Source organism: Erpetoichthys calabaricus, chromosome 2 (assembly GCF_900747795.2).
Source record: "Erpetoichthys calabaricus chromosome 2, fErpCal1.3, whole genome shotgun sequence".
Classification (NCBI taxonomy): Eukaryota; Metazoa; Chordata; class Cladistia; order Polypteriformes; family Polypteridae; genus Erpetoichthys; species Erpetoichthys calabaricus.
Window position 1 is genome coordinate 317534161 of NC_041395.2, and position 12298 is coordinate 317546458.

Sequence of the window (12298 nt, forward strand, 5' to 3'; positions counted from 1 at the left end):
GATTACAATGAAAATTAATAAAATAAAAATCTAAAAAAAAAAATAAAAATAATTATATCTAGCACGGTAACTTGTGTTGCCTTTTATTACAATCTTCCTCATTTCGTAAAGCACCTAGTACTCTGTGAAAGGCTTTTTAAAATTAAAACTCTAATTGATTTATTGTGAATTTAAATGCTTTTGTAGTTTGTGTTAATTTTGTCTGCTTTTGTTTTTTAATCTTGTGTTTTTGTTAGGAATATGCAGGGCATCTGTCTGACCCATTTTAAAAAAATAAATCATATTAATATTTGCTTTCTTTTTAGGTGGGTTTGCATATAATGTAAAAATCACCTACTTTGTTTGCCATGTCTGTCTGTTTATGTGTCTGTGTTTGCACACGAAACAACTCAGCTCCAAGTAAGCTCTTGGAGATGGGCCTTCATTTCCTGTTCTGTCCTGAAGTGTTCCTGTAAATTAAAGGGGCACTCAAAGCTTAACATTTTGCTGAGGCATTGAGTTAGTTACTTTCTTCTTGGACTAGAACTCCTTTTAGAATTATTTGTTTTGATTTAAAGACTTCTCTGGTTTGTTCTTCTGCTTTATTGAACTTTGGATTTGGTGTTGTCTTAATCATTAGTCTATTAATTGTGATCAGTATTAAGTAAATGTGTGATGGTATTAGTTTCTTGCCTTCTTTTCACACCCAAGCCACCTAAGCACCGGTGAAGAGCCAGAAAGGAAACTCGGTGACAGACACATTTCCATTGTTACTAACTAGAGAGTCTTTTTATGATCTTCCCCTTTCTCTTTCTCTTCCCTCTCATGTTTTTCACTTCCTCTTTGTTGCATCACCAATGCCAAACTGACCGATCAGATTTTTCTGAGGGACTGGCCACACAGATCTTAGTGTGTTACTATATAGCAGATTTTGTCAATTTTGTATTTATTTTGTATTTTTATATTATGTTTCATATATTTGTGGCTACCATTTTGTAAATTGACTTGGCCTTGCTGCTGGATGAGGTATTGGTGACTCCAGCAGGTGGCGCTTTCCCTGTGGTCTGAATGGGGGTTCCAATGCCCCACTGCAGTGACAGGGACAATTTGCTGTAAAAATGGTGCCATCCTTTGGATGAGACATAAAACCAAGGTCCTGACCTTCTGTGGTCATTAAAGATCCCTGGGCATTAGAGTGTATCCCCATATCCAAGCTAAGTTGTCCTCCATGGCCTACTCATTCTGGCTGTCTCTCTCACCACTTCACCATTTGAATGCTCATGTGTGGTGAGCACACTGACACAAAATATGGCTGCTGTCACATCATGTAGGTGGATGCTACACCTTAGTGGTGATGGAAGTGGCTCCCCACTCACTTTGAGTAGTGAGAAAAGCGCTATATAAATGTAAGGAATTATTATTATTGTTATTTATATGTATGAATGGACATATTATTGAAGGAAAAATCTTTCTGTTTCTCTTACTTATTTTAGAGAAATATTTTGTGGGTAGTCAGAGTCTTTTGCAATGTACTTTGGTTTACATATTGTTATTTGATTAATGTTTGTTAGCCCTTCTGGTTTTGTACTTGGCCTCTTTTCTGACCACTGTTATGTTTGTCATGAGAACCTCATTTCCCTGTGCACATTTCAAATCTATCTTTCAGGAAAAGCTTTTATTTCTATTCTCAAAAGCATTAAGACAGTAAGTTAAGCACACCCTTCCTTTAGCAGCGTTTGTTCTTTGCTGACTTAAGATGTTGCTGTAATATCTCTGCTCTGATTACAAGAGTAAGAGATTTAACAGATTCAGGAGTGTTGCAAATAAACTGTGCTGTCAAAAATCTGTTCCTAAGGAGCATGTGCCCTTATGCTAAGTCACTGAATGTTTTTATTTCTTTTTGTCATGGTGCATTATCCTGCTCACAGAAATATCAGATGACAGTTAACACGCGACCAAGGTCAGCAGGAATTTTGTGACGTTCAGACTTTAACATCTTCCAAGAAGATACCAAGAAGATGCAATAATAACAATAATAATAATAATAATAATGAATTTATTTATATAGTGCCTTTCCCTTGCCCAAGATGCTTTATCCAAACCACCACATCAAAATTTCAGTTTACAATTTAGACATGGAGCTAGTTGGGTCCTTCTGCAGAAACAGAAGGTCTGAATAACAACTTTCTTGTATACGTTAATTAACATTTACCATCATTTTTTTTTGTATTTAATAAAATAATGCTAGTGGTAATTAGAGCTGCTCCTGCCTCACAAATCCTCCATCACAGGTTAAAATCTCTGATCTGCTATTTGTCTGAGTGAATGCTGGATGTCATCCATGGCCCAATGAGTGTTTACTTCGGTAAGTTTATTTTCCTCTGACATTCCAAAGAGTTCAAGTTGGGTTGATTGATAATCCCAGATTGGCCATGTCTTATTGTGAATCTCAATGTGAGTCGATTCTCCTGTGGACTGGCTTCCCATCCAGAGTTGGTTCCTATATTATGCTCAATGCTGTTAAAAAAGGCTGCGGCCCCAAAGAACCCTGAATTGGATTAAATGAACTTGAGTATATTATGTTATGAGAAATAATTTGGTCCCACCCTTCCTAAACAGACAATATAAATAGTTTTACCTGCAAATGCAAAGGATGATCCCAAGCAGGACTTCCTTCCTACCACCCCTTTCTCAATTCCCTTTCTACTGCATGAATCAGGAAATGATTCCTCTGCATACTTCTTTGGAGAAACCCTATAGGTGCTTGTTTAGGAGGGGTTTGATAGACTAGCCTAGGTGCTCTTCTGGTAAAAGAATATTTTGGCTGAAACCTCTTCCACCCAATCAGGTGGAATGCTTCCTGAACACATGGTTCATACCACCCAAAAATAAACCTGGGATCCTGTGAGCTGACAAATGCTACTACTCTGACGGGTGACAGGTTTGCCCCTGGTCTCTTTCTGCCACCGTTCTGTACCGTCCTGCCGGCAGCTTGCTTCCTGCTGCTTCCCAGAGCCTGTGGGGATTCTCCTCATTTTCAAAACTGCCAGCCTAATTGGAGGATTGTAAGATCTGCACAGCAAATTTTGGGTTAATAACCAGAAGGTAATGTCCTATCTTGTTGCCTTTTGGCTGTTTGTAGAGTGTGTGCTTAGCCGGCATATTTTGGTATAGCCTGTCTTTTACTTTATTTATTTATCTTCCTCATTCCATCACCTTTATCTTTTGTAATCATGCTTTTTTAAGAAGCAGACATTCCAATATATATTTATTCCAGTTAACTCAGCCGTCACTGTGAACAAAAACATTTGTGCACTGTTTATTTAGAGCATAGCAGGGAATGAGGATAGAAGCAGCTGTATTTCCGCCTGCTGGCTGAAGCAGTGCCCACCAAATACCCTGCAAGGTGTCTCTTCCAGACACTTGACCTGTGACAAGACTGTAGCTGCTTGGTGTTAATTATGTCCACGAGGCCCAGAAAAATGCCACTACTGTTCATCTTTACATGACCTGGATAAACAAGAGAATGGTTGTGCCTGTGTAAGACATGTGGATAAAATCTTATTTTTCAAATTTGTCACGTAATGTGACACTCTGCTCTATAATTAGACTGAAGTTTGGAGAGGGGAGTGTGGGCTTTGGGGCCTGTGGCAGTTGGGTGGTGGGGGGTGGGGGGCTTAGCCTGTGTGTTTAGGATTAATGCACACAGCAGCTGCAAAAGGGTGGTATCTTGGAAGGTTGATACCGGCTTTCCTAACCTCGGAGCTGAGTGTCAGTGACACATGTTTGCAATATGCCATTCTGGCTTTCAGATATGGTCTTAAGCAAATTAATTTATGGATTGTAAAAGAAAAAGTGCAAAACAAACACAATTGAACAGATGAATATGATGGCACTGAGTACATTGCCTTCAGGATAGGAACTGGTTCTTCACAACCTTGAAATGGATAAGCAGGTCAAAAACATATAGATATGTGATAAATTTACACTGTGCAGTACTCAAAAAATGTAATCACTTTAAAAGACACTATATAACATTAACCTTTTGTATATTGAAATCTATTGCTTCACATAAATAGCTTTGAATGTGTTTACCATAAAATATAATATGTAACATAAATGTTTATCAGGCTGTATTGTTTATATAAAGTGCTTTAACCATGAATATGATGTTGTTCGTTATGAAAGGCACTATATAAATGTACAGTGCACTCTACATAAGAAATGTTTTAAAATTACATTTAGCATGAGAGGTAGTATATAGATAAATATTTTTGGCATACACTTATAATATCACATATTTTGATGTGGTATTATCATGTGGTATTATCATTAAAATGATGCAGAAGACATTCTTGGTTTAACATTTGTAGGTCAATCTTTGTAAAGTTCACTGAGATAGTAGTCAAGGCAACAGAAAGAAATAAAGTAAAACTGAGTGCCGTTATGAACCATGCTGCACATCCTCTCTGTCACACACTAACATTGAGGACTTTCAGACAACAAATTATTCTGCCAAGTCAGAAGTTTTCTTTTCTTTCTTTTTAAAATTTTCTTCCTTTTAAGTCATTCTAGTATTTGTTCAGACCATAGTGTGTATTTATTTATTTATCTGTTTATTTATTTATTTATTTAAATAGCTTCTGTAAAAAGCCAATTTCCCCCTGGGGACTAATAACTAATATCTATCTATCTATCTATCTATCTATCTATCTATCTATCTATCTATCTATCTATCTATCTATCTATCTATCTATCTATCTATCTATCTATCTATCTATCTATCTATCTATCTATCTATCTATCTATCTATCCCAAGAACATATTCCTCAAACCATCACACCTATACATGCAGCCTACTATTTAGACATGTGGCACAAGGTAGGTCCTCCTTCAAAGACTGAAGGGCTGAACCCACATAACAGTTTATTTGCTGTCATTAAAGATGATTACATATTTTTTTCAAAAATGAATGATTTTAATTTAGAAAAATGGTCACTGTATTTTAATTATTGATTGTTTTAAATAATACTTTAAAGAGCAGAAAGACAGCGTTGCTTCTATGTGCCCATATCCTTGTCTGAACATTTCTCTGTGAAGTTTGCCCAACTGTACCTGTGAGGGTTATCCTTTTGGGCACTGTAGACTTTCTTCCAAAGACATGATTGCTTCGTTCTTTGGTAACTCTAAAATTGACCCAGTAGAAATTAGGGTGTGTGTATGTGTTTGCACTGTGTGATAAACTGATGCTCTGTCAAGGGTGCATCCTGGTGCAGTATGCACCCAACTGTGAAGTGGATGGATGGGTTAGAAGATGGAAGGATGGCACTGTTAATGAAAATATTTGAGATAGCTTTCATAATGTAAAGCCATATACAGGAAAAAACACAGCTTGCCTTATTTTGCACTTTTTACATAACATCATTTTTATCATTGAGAGGTATTGTATATGATGAATAAAGGTTAATCAAGCTGTATTGTTGTCTTGATTAAGGTTTTTAGACCTTAATCTGCATAGAAACACTGTATAGGATAAATGCTAATAGACATATACCATGTACTAAGCATTTCAAAAATGATACTTAGCATCAAAAGCACTATGTTGGATAAAGATCAATTTGCCCATGATGTTAATGTCATAGGAATAAAACATCTGTGCAGTGTTAGTGTTGCTGCAGTCCTGGCCTGGTCCCCATCTATGTAAATTTTGTACGTTCCTCCAGTGTCTGAATGTTTCTCTTTGTACATTGGTTCCTTTTCACATTCAGAATACATACATATTAGTCTGATCAGGAACTATTAATTAATTCTGCATGAAAGGCAGTGAACATGACTCCGTAGGGAAAATATAGTATCCAGAAATGAGTGGATGGCAATAAATACTATGGCAATATTCTGAATTTAGCTGACATTTATTATGACAAATGGTTGACATGTATTATGCTGTCTCTATAAAATGTTTTTCCATGGTGTAACCATGAGAGAAAGTTCCTAAGATAAACATAGGGCTGACTTGTATTGTGCTGTTTATGATGTCACAATACCAGAATCTATGTATTTGATACCAAAACTCATGAAATTTCACAATACTCAATATCTATTCTTTGCCGTGGCAAAAAATAAATCCCCTCCATCGGCCTTTTAATTAAAAGTAACTCAATTATTAAAGTGGACAATATTGTGCTCTTTTACACTATAAAATATATGCTGTAAATAATAATAGTAACAACAAATTTAAAATAATGGTAAATTAATCAAGTAGTTGCCCAGTGTGGACTGGTGAAAGGGTTGATCATCTGAGTGAAGGAAGGTTGATAACATAGGAATATTTTGGGGTGCCAACATGGTTCTCCCCTTATGCTTAATGGTGTAAGAAAAATGACAGAAAAGTCAATCACCACATAATGCAGTGGCTTCTAATTACCTTACTCGGAGCTCCTTCGGTCACATCATCTTTGCAATAAATGATGCCTACTCCCAGGTGGCCTTCATTTTGAAGCTCCAGGACTAGAAGGGGCAGGATCAGTTGCCCTCATGGTGTGATTTTTCGAGACTGTGGAGGAAGAAAATGACAAGACAGTTAGTAGCAGCGTCCCCCCTCAGACCGGGGTGGTATCACATATCTGGGAAGAATTTGGATGGTGATTCATAGACGTGCATGTGTGACAAAGGACACGTGAGGACTTGAAGAAAGTGTCAGGGTGCCAGCCAGGTCAACCCTTTTAATCCTAAATTAATTATTATTAAAGAAAACAGGTGTTCAATGGTACAAAAATAGAGTATACAACAGAAATAAAAGACAGCCTTCTCAGCTTTCAGTATGTGTCAGATTGGTAGTTCTGTCTTGTCTGGGAACTGTGTCCTCTTTGCAGTTTGGGTGCAGATTGAAGCGACTCTCACTGGGGCACCTGGGCTTTAATAGGGGTGCGGGAGTCAGTTGCCCACACTGGCCATTTTCTTGCCACTACAGATGTAAGAAGAGATGACATTGTTTAGCAACAGCACCCACTCTCACCCTGGTGCGATATTGCTTACCCTTAGATAAAGGAAGGAAGGAAGGTGATCTTCTGACAAGCATGCGTGACAACAGTTATCATTTCAATTAAAAATAGAATTGGCATTCATGAATAGCAACAAACAATGCAAGACTTGAATTTAATGAGCAGTGGACAAGGGGATTATCCCAGTGTTTTGTTGTTGGGGTTTATTATCACCAGAGAATTTCAACATAGAGATTATATTGAATGATATCATCAAGATTTATCTTTACCATGTGCACATTATAATTTTATTCTCTTCCCTTTACTTAGCTGTAATTGGAAAACGCTGCTTAAAATCAATACTAAAAATAAAAATTCATACAATATTTATGTACTGTTGAATTTATGAATTCCAATAAGTTTTAATTATCATTTAAACAAACTCTTTAAGGCTGCTTTTGTAACAACATAACTTTTAAAATTTGATCTGTCAGAGAATCATTCTGTTAAGTTTGTAACAGCTGCTATTTATATTTGGATTTAAGGATCATTAGGTGGTAAAAAAAAAAAAACTTATTAAAGAGTAACGGATGAGACAAACTCATTCAAATTTCAAAAGTCACAAATTCCTGCTGCTTTAATTGTCCAGATCTGTCCCTTTTTTATAAAAATGAAGAAACACATAAAATATATAGATAAAAAAATATATATACACACACTATGGTCTGCACATACTCCAGAATGACTAAAAAGGGAGATAAATTTAAAAATTCGGACGTGAGTGTCAGTAGGTTTTGTACCCTAGGAACCAAGTTACCCAGACTATTCTATCACATTTCAGTAATTATTTACCGCTCTGATGCTGATCTTTCTGATCATAAATTAGGTCATTACAATAGCAATTGGCAAGAAGAATTCATAATTCATTGCAGAATTACAGTATTTGAGGCTTCCCCTAGAGTGTCTCTTTCTCTTGCATGATTTGGCTCAAAAGCTGAACAGTATATCGTCATCTCATAACAGGCTTAAGTTCTGAGTTTGTTATTTTTCCATCCAGCCATGTTAGCTCTGGACCATCCTCAAGAAACTGTGACACATAGACACACACACAGCCAGACACACACCCATCATCAAGATATCGATATTTTCGATATCAGGGGGCCCTAAAACATCGAGATCTGTTGAAAGCCGAGAACAAAATTTTTGATTACCGTATTGTAAACTTTTTGTTCCTCCACAACAGATGATAGGTTATGGTGGTGGAGGACGCATAGGAAAAAGAAAGAAAACTTCTGACTTGGCAGTCCCAGTCCCAGTGACGCATTATGCAGACATATTGCTGTTGGTATATAGAAGCCCCCATAGTGTTTCTTGACAAACTTCTGTTGAATGATTCGTTCGCTGAAAGTCCTTGGTGTTAGTCTGTCAGAGAGAGGATGTGCAGCATTGTTCATCGAGGGCACTCAGTTTTGTTTTAATTCTCTCCTCCTCCATCACCTCCAGGGGGTTCAGAGTGTGTCCCATAACTGAGCTTGCCCTTTTAATTAATTTGTAGATTCAATGGGCCTCTCTTGGAGTGGTGTTATCAGCTCAGCACACCACAGGGTAGAAAATCACACTGGCCATCATAAAGTTATAGAAGATGTGAAGGATGTTACTACCCACAGTAAAGGGACACAAAGAAAATAGAGCTTGCTCTACCATTTCTTATATAGTTCCTCTGTGTTCCGAGACAAGCCCAACCTGTCATTGATGTGGACCCCCAAGTACTTGTAGGAGTACATCACCTCTTCACCCACTCCTTGGATACTGACCAAACACAGTGTCTCTTTGGTGTGATGAAAGTCAATTACCAGTCTCTTGGTTTTGCTGATGTTATGGTGCAGACAATTCTCTTTGCACTAAGACAAAAACTTCTGCACCTGACTCCGCTCTTATCCCTCTTACACCGCATAAATGCAGAATTTCTGCAAGTGAGATAACCTGCTGTTATATTTGTAGTCTGAGGTGTGCAGAATAAAGAGAAAAGGAGACAGGACTGTTTGTTGTACTGCTGCAATGTTGCTCACATCTGTATCAGAAACACAGTCCATGAGTCTCAAAAACTGTGGGCAAGTATACAAGTTTTAACCTGTCTTGCCTCTGTTTGTTTGTTTTATTTCATTTCTGTCTGTTATTGGATGAAACTAAGAAGGCAAATCTCATGCTTTCTTGTGTAAACAAACTATAGAAGTGCCTCTGGGAATTTTTTCTGTCCAGTGCTATCAGGCAATTCAATGCTTCCTCAAGATATACTTGTTAAGTTTATTTTTATTTATTTATTGATTGACTGATTGGCTATATTAGCTGTCCTGCGAGTCTGTATCCTTGTTTTTTATGGTTTTTTGCTGCTGTAAGCATCTGAATTTTGCCATGGGTTTAATGAAGTTTATTTTATCTAATCTAATCTAATCTAATCTAATCTAATCTAATCTAATCTAATCTAATCTAATATTATCTGAATAAAAGCCTTGTACCGTTGAATCTTGAGATGGTATTTACCCTAAATTGCACTACATGAGTTAAAAATTGGTTAAATATTAGCAGTAATGTCATATTCTTTGAAGTACTATCTACCATATTGTTATTAAGTAAGTAGTATTTTTCTCCTCATAAAAGTGATTTATGCTGTTCTTTATGTTCAAAGGGGGTATATACTGTAAAATGGAGATTGAATATTTTAGGTAGTTGATGTAATGAATATTGCAGTGGTGTTCCCTGTTAAGGACAACATTTAAATTGATTCTCATTAATTGTCTTGTATTGTGCTCTTTATGTAGAGTATTTTGAGCCATTGTTAAACATGAAATGCAATATAAGAATATTATCTGATGTTGGTAATGTAACACGTTAAGCAATGACATTTGCAATTAAGATGCTGTCTAAAACCCTATAAGTTATTGATGAAAACTAAGTAGCTAATTCTCCTAATAATAGCCCTGTAAATCTTAAGGAAAATCATTTTGTTGGAAGGTGTTAATATTTTGATAATTTTAGTGGTGATAGAGGGACTTTAACTATTTTAACACATTACATTTCTATTAATACCTTTTGCACTAGGTTGTGCCTATTGACGAGGTTTTGATTAACTGACAGCATATCACTGTAGCACATTCACGTTTCACTGCTCTTCAGTACCTATACCTCCAGTGCCCCCTGAAAAGCCATATCAGTATTCACAATGTGATCATCAATTAATGATTAATGGGAACTCATTGTTAACAATGTAAATATGACTAAAAAGTCTTTCATATTATTAGTTAGGTTTGATATTGCTGTGATGTTCACCTGTCTGTCTTTCTCCAGATAGAACTCAACACGTAACAGCTATAAAACTCTCACTCTCTTTCTGTCTGTAACATCAGGATTTGGTCAGGTGCTTGTTAAGGTATGGTTTCTACTACTTTCATTCAATATGTTTCAAATGAATTCAGTTCAACTCTTTCATTCATTCATTCATTCATTCATGCATTCATGCATTCATTAATTTCATTGGTTCATCCATTCATTCAACTGATTTATTCTTACACTATACACTTCCACTTATAGTCCAATATGTTATAAATTATTAGAAATAAAACGATGTTTAATTAAACCAGAAAATTGCATTAAAAATACATAACATAATGCTGAATACAATAAACCACTCTGCAATTGTATAATCTGATATATGCAGCTTTCTAAAGTATCAAAATTCTAGCCCAAAATTCCAATCATCCAAGGTCATTCAGTCCAATTAAATACAGTGAAATACATATTTGCATATCTGACCAACACGCAACACATCCAGGGCCACTATAGACGCTCTGCCGTGCATACAACAGAAAATTACTCTATCAGAATACAAGAAGATTTACCAATGGACCCATAACTGATGATGGCTCATCTACTCCAAGGAGATTGAGAATGGAAGGAGCATAGGAAACACATAATTTCATGAGCTAATAGTGCATAATAAATAAGAATAACTGTGTCAAATATTTACAATATTAAAATATTTGCTTCAATTTAGGTAGATAAATAGATAAATGTTTATTTATCCCCAGGGGAAATTTGGCTTTTTACAGAAGTTCTTTAAATAAAATAAATATATAAACAGGTAGATGAAAGATAAATAAATAAATACACTATGGTCTGAACACACACCAGAATGACTAAATGGGCATAAGGGCATAATTTCCTGCACAAAATATGGTCTAAAAATTACCTACAGTGTATTGTTTTTCAGATCTAAAGGCCCAAAAACCATTAAATGTTCAACGTCTTGCATAGCTAGACATTAAGCTCAAACAGTCAAACAGTATATTATACTGTATGTAGAGGTTTTCTTGTACTGGTGAGTCAGGGGGTTCTTCACAAAAAAAAATCTGAATTGACTTCAAAGGATTAATAAGTAATTCTTATGAACACAATTATTCCTGTAAGTATCAAAAAGCAATACGAGCAGCAGTTCAAACACGAGAGTAAGCTGTGCTAAAATGAGTTTTTAACCTGAAATATAGAGGCTGATAGGAATTCCATAATATTGAGAGACAAATAATTATAGAGTTTGGGTAACCTTTATCTAAAGGTTCTTCCAACTTCAGGAATTTTATTTATCCTAGTGTGACGGTCCGGGTTGTCTCCATGGTCTTAGACCTGGAACATTCACTAGTTGTAAACCAAGATGAGCTGGGCAAACGAGGACAAACACAGTGTAAGTGCTTCAGTGCTTTTATTTACAACAAACAATGTTCAAAAAGTGCTGTGCATCAATAAATAAAAAAATCCATTAAAATCCAGTGTAACTTGTGGAGGAAAAAAACAACAATTTTAAATCCAGATAAAACAGTCATGCAAATCGAGATAAAACCATACCAGCATCAGGTTCTTCCTCAGCCAGCCCAGCATGTCCTTAACTCATCATCTCCCCAGCTCACCCTACCTAGCAGGTCTTTCAACTGGCAAAGACATCAACAGCTATGACCAACTACCCTGAGTCCCGTTCTGCCTGCATCCTCCAGGACACGCACAGTCAGACCTCCATCATCCCATACGCCAACGTGTTGCTACCTGGATCCCTGGGAGATTCGTTCTACTTCTCAGCTCCTACACTGTTCAACAGGGACACCCCATTAAGCGCAGTTCACTTTGTTACACTCGCAGAGCCCAGTTACTCTGTCTCCTCGCTCCCGCATTCCTGCTGCTGCCGTCTGGTATTCTCCTGACCGTTCACCTCTCTGGCTATCCTTCCGATTGTCTTCTTTTGTCTCAACCAATTGATTTCACTGTGCAGTCTCCCATTATAGCACAGATTGGGT

The 12298-nt window shown here is 36.6% G+C and overlaps 1 protein-coding gene across 3 annotated transcripts in view; it reads left to right on the forward strand.

Moving 5' to 3' along the window:
- The first annotated feature begins 2911 nt into the window (after positions 1 to 2911).
- The window catches only part of mypn (myopalladin), a 364168-nt gene continuing 354781 nt past the window's right edge, over positions 2912 to 12298 (forward strand). For 2 of the 3 annotated variants that reach the window (XM_051923393.1, XM_051923396.1), the window contains exons 1-2: positions 2912 to 3084; positions 10305 to 10386. The gene's annotated coding sequence lies outside the window, so the exon portion shown is untranslated. The remainder of the gene's footprint in view (positions 3085 to 10304; positions 10387 to 12298) is intronic. The other variant, XM_051923394.1, reaches the window with a different exon arrangement.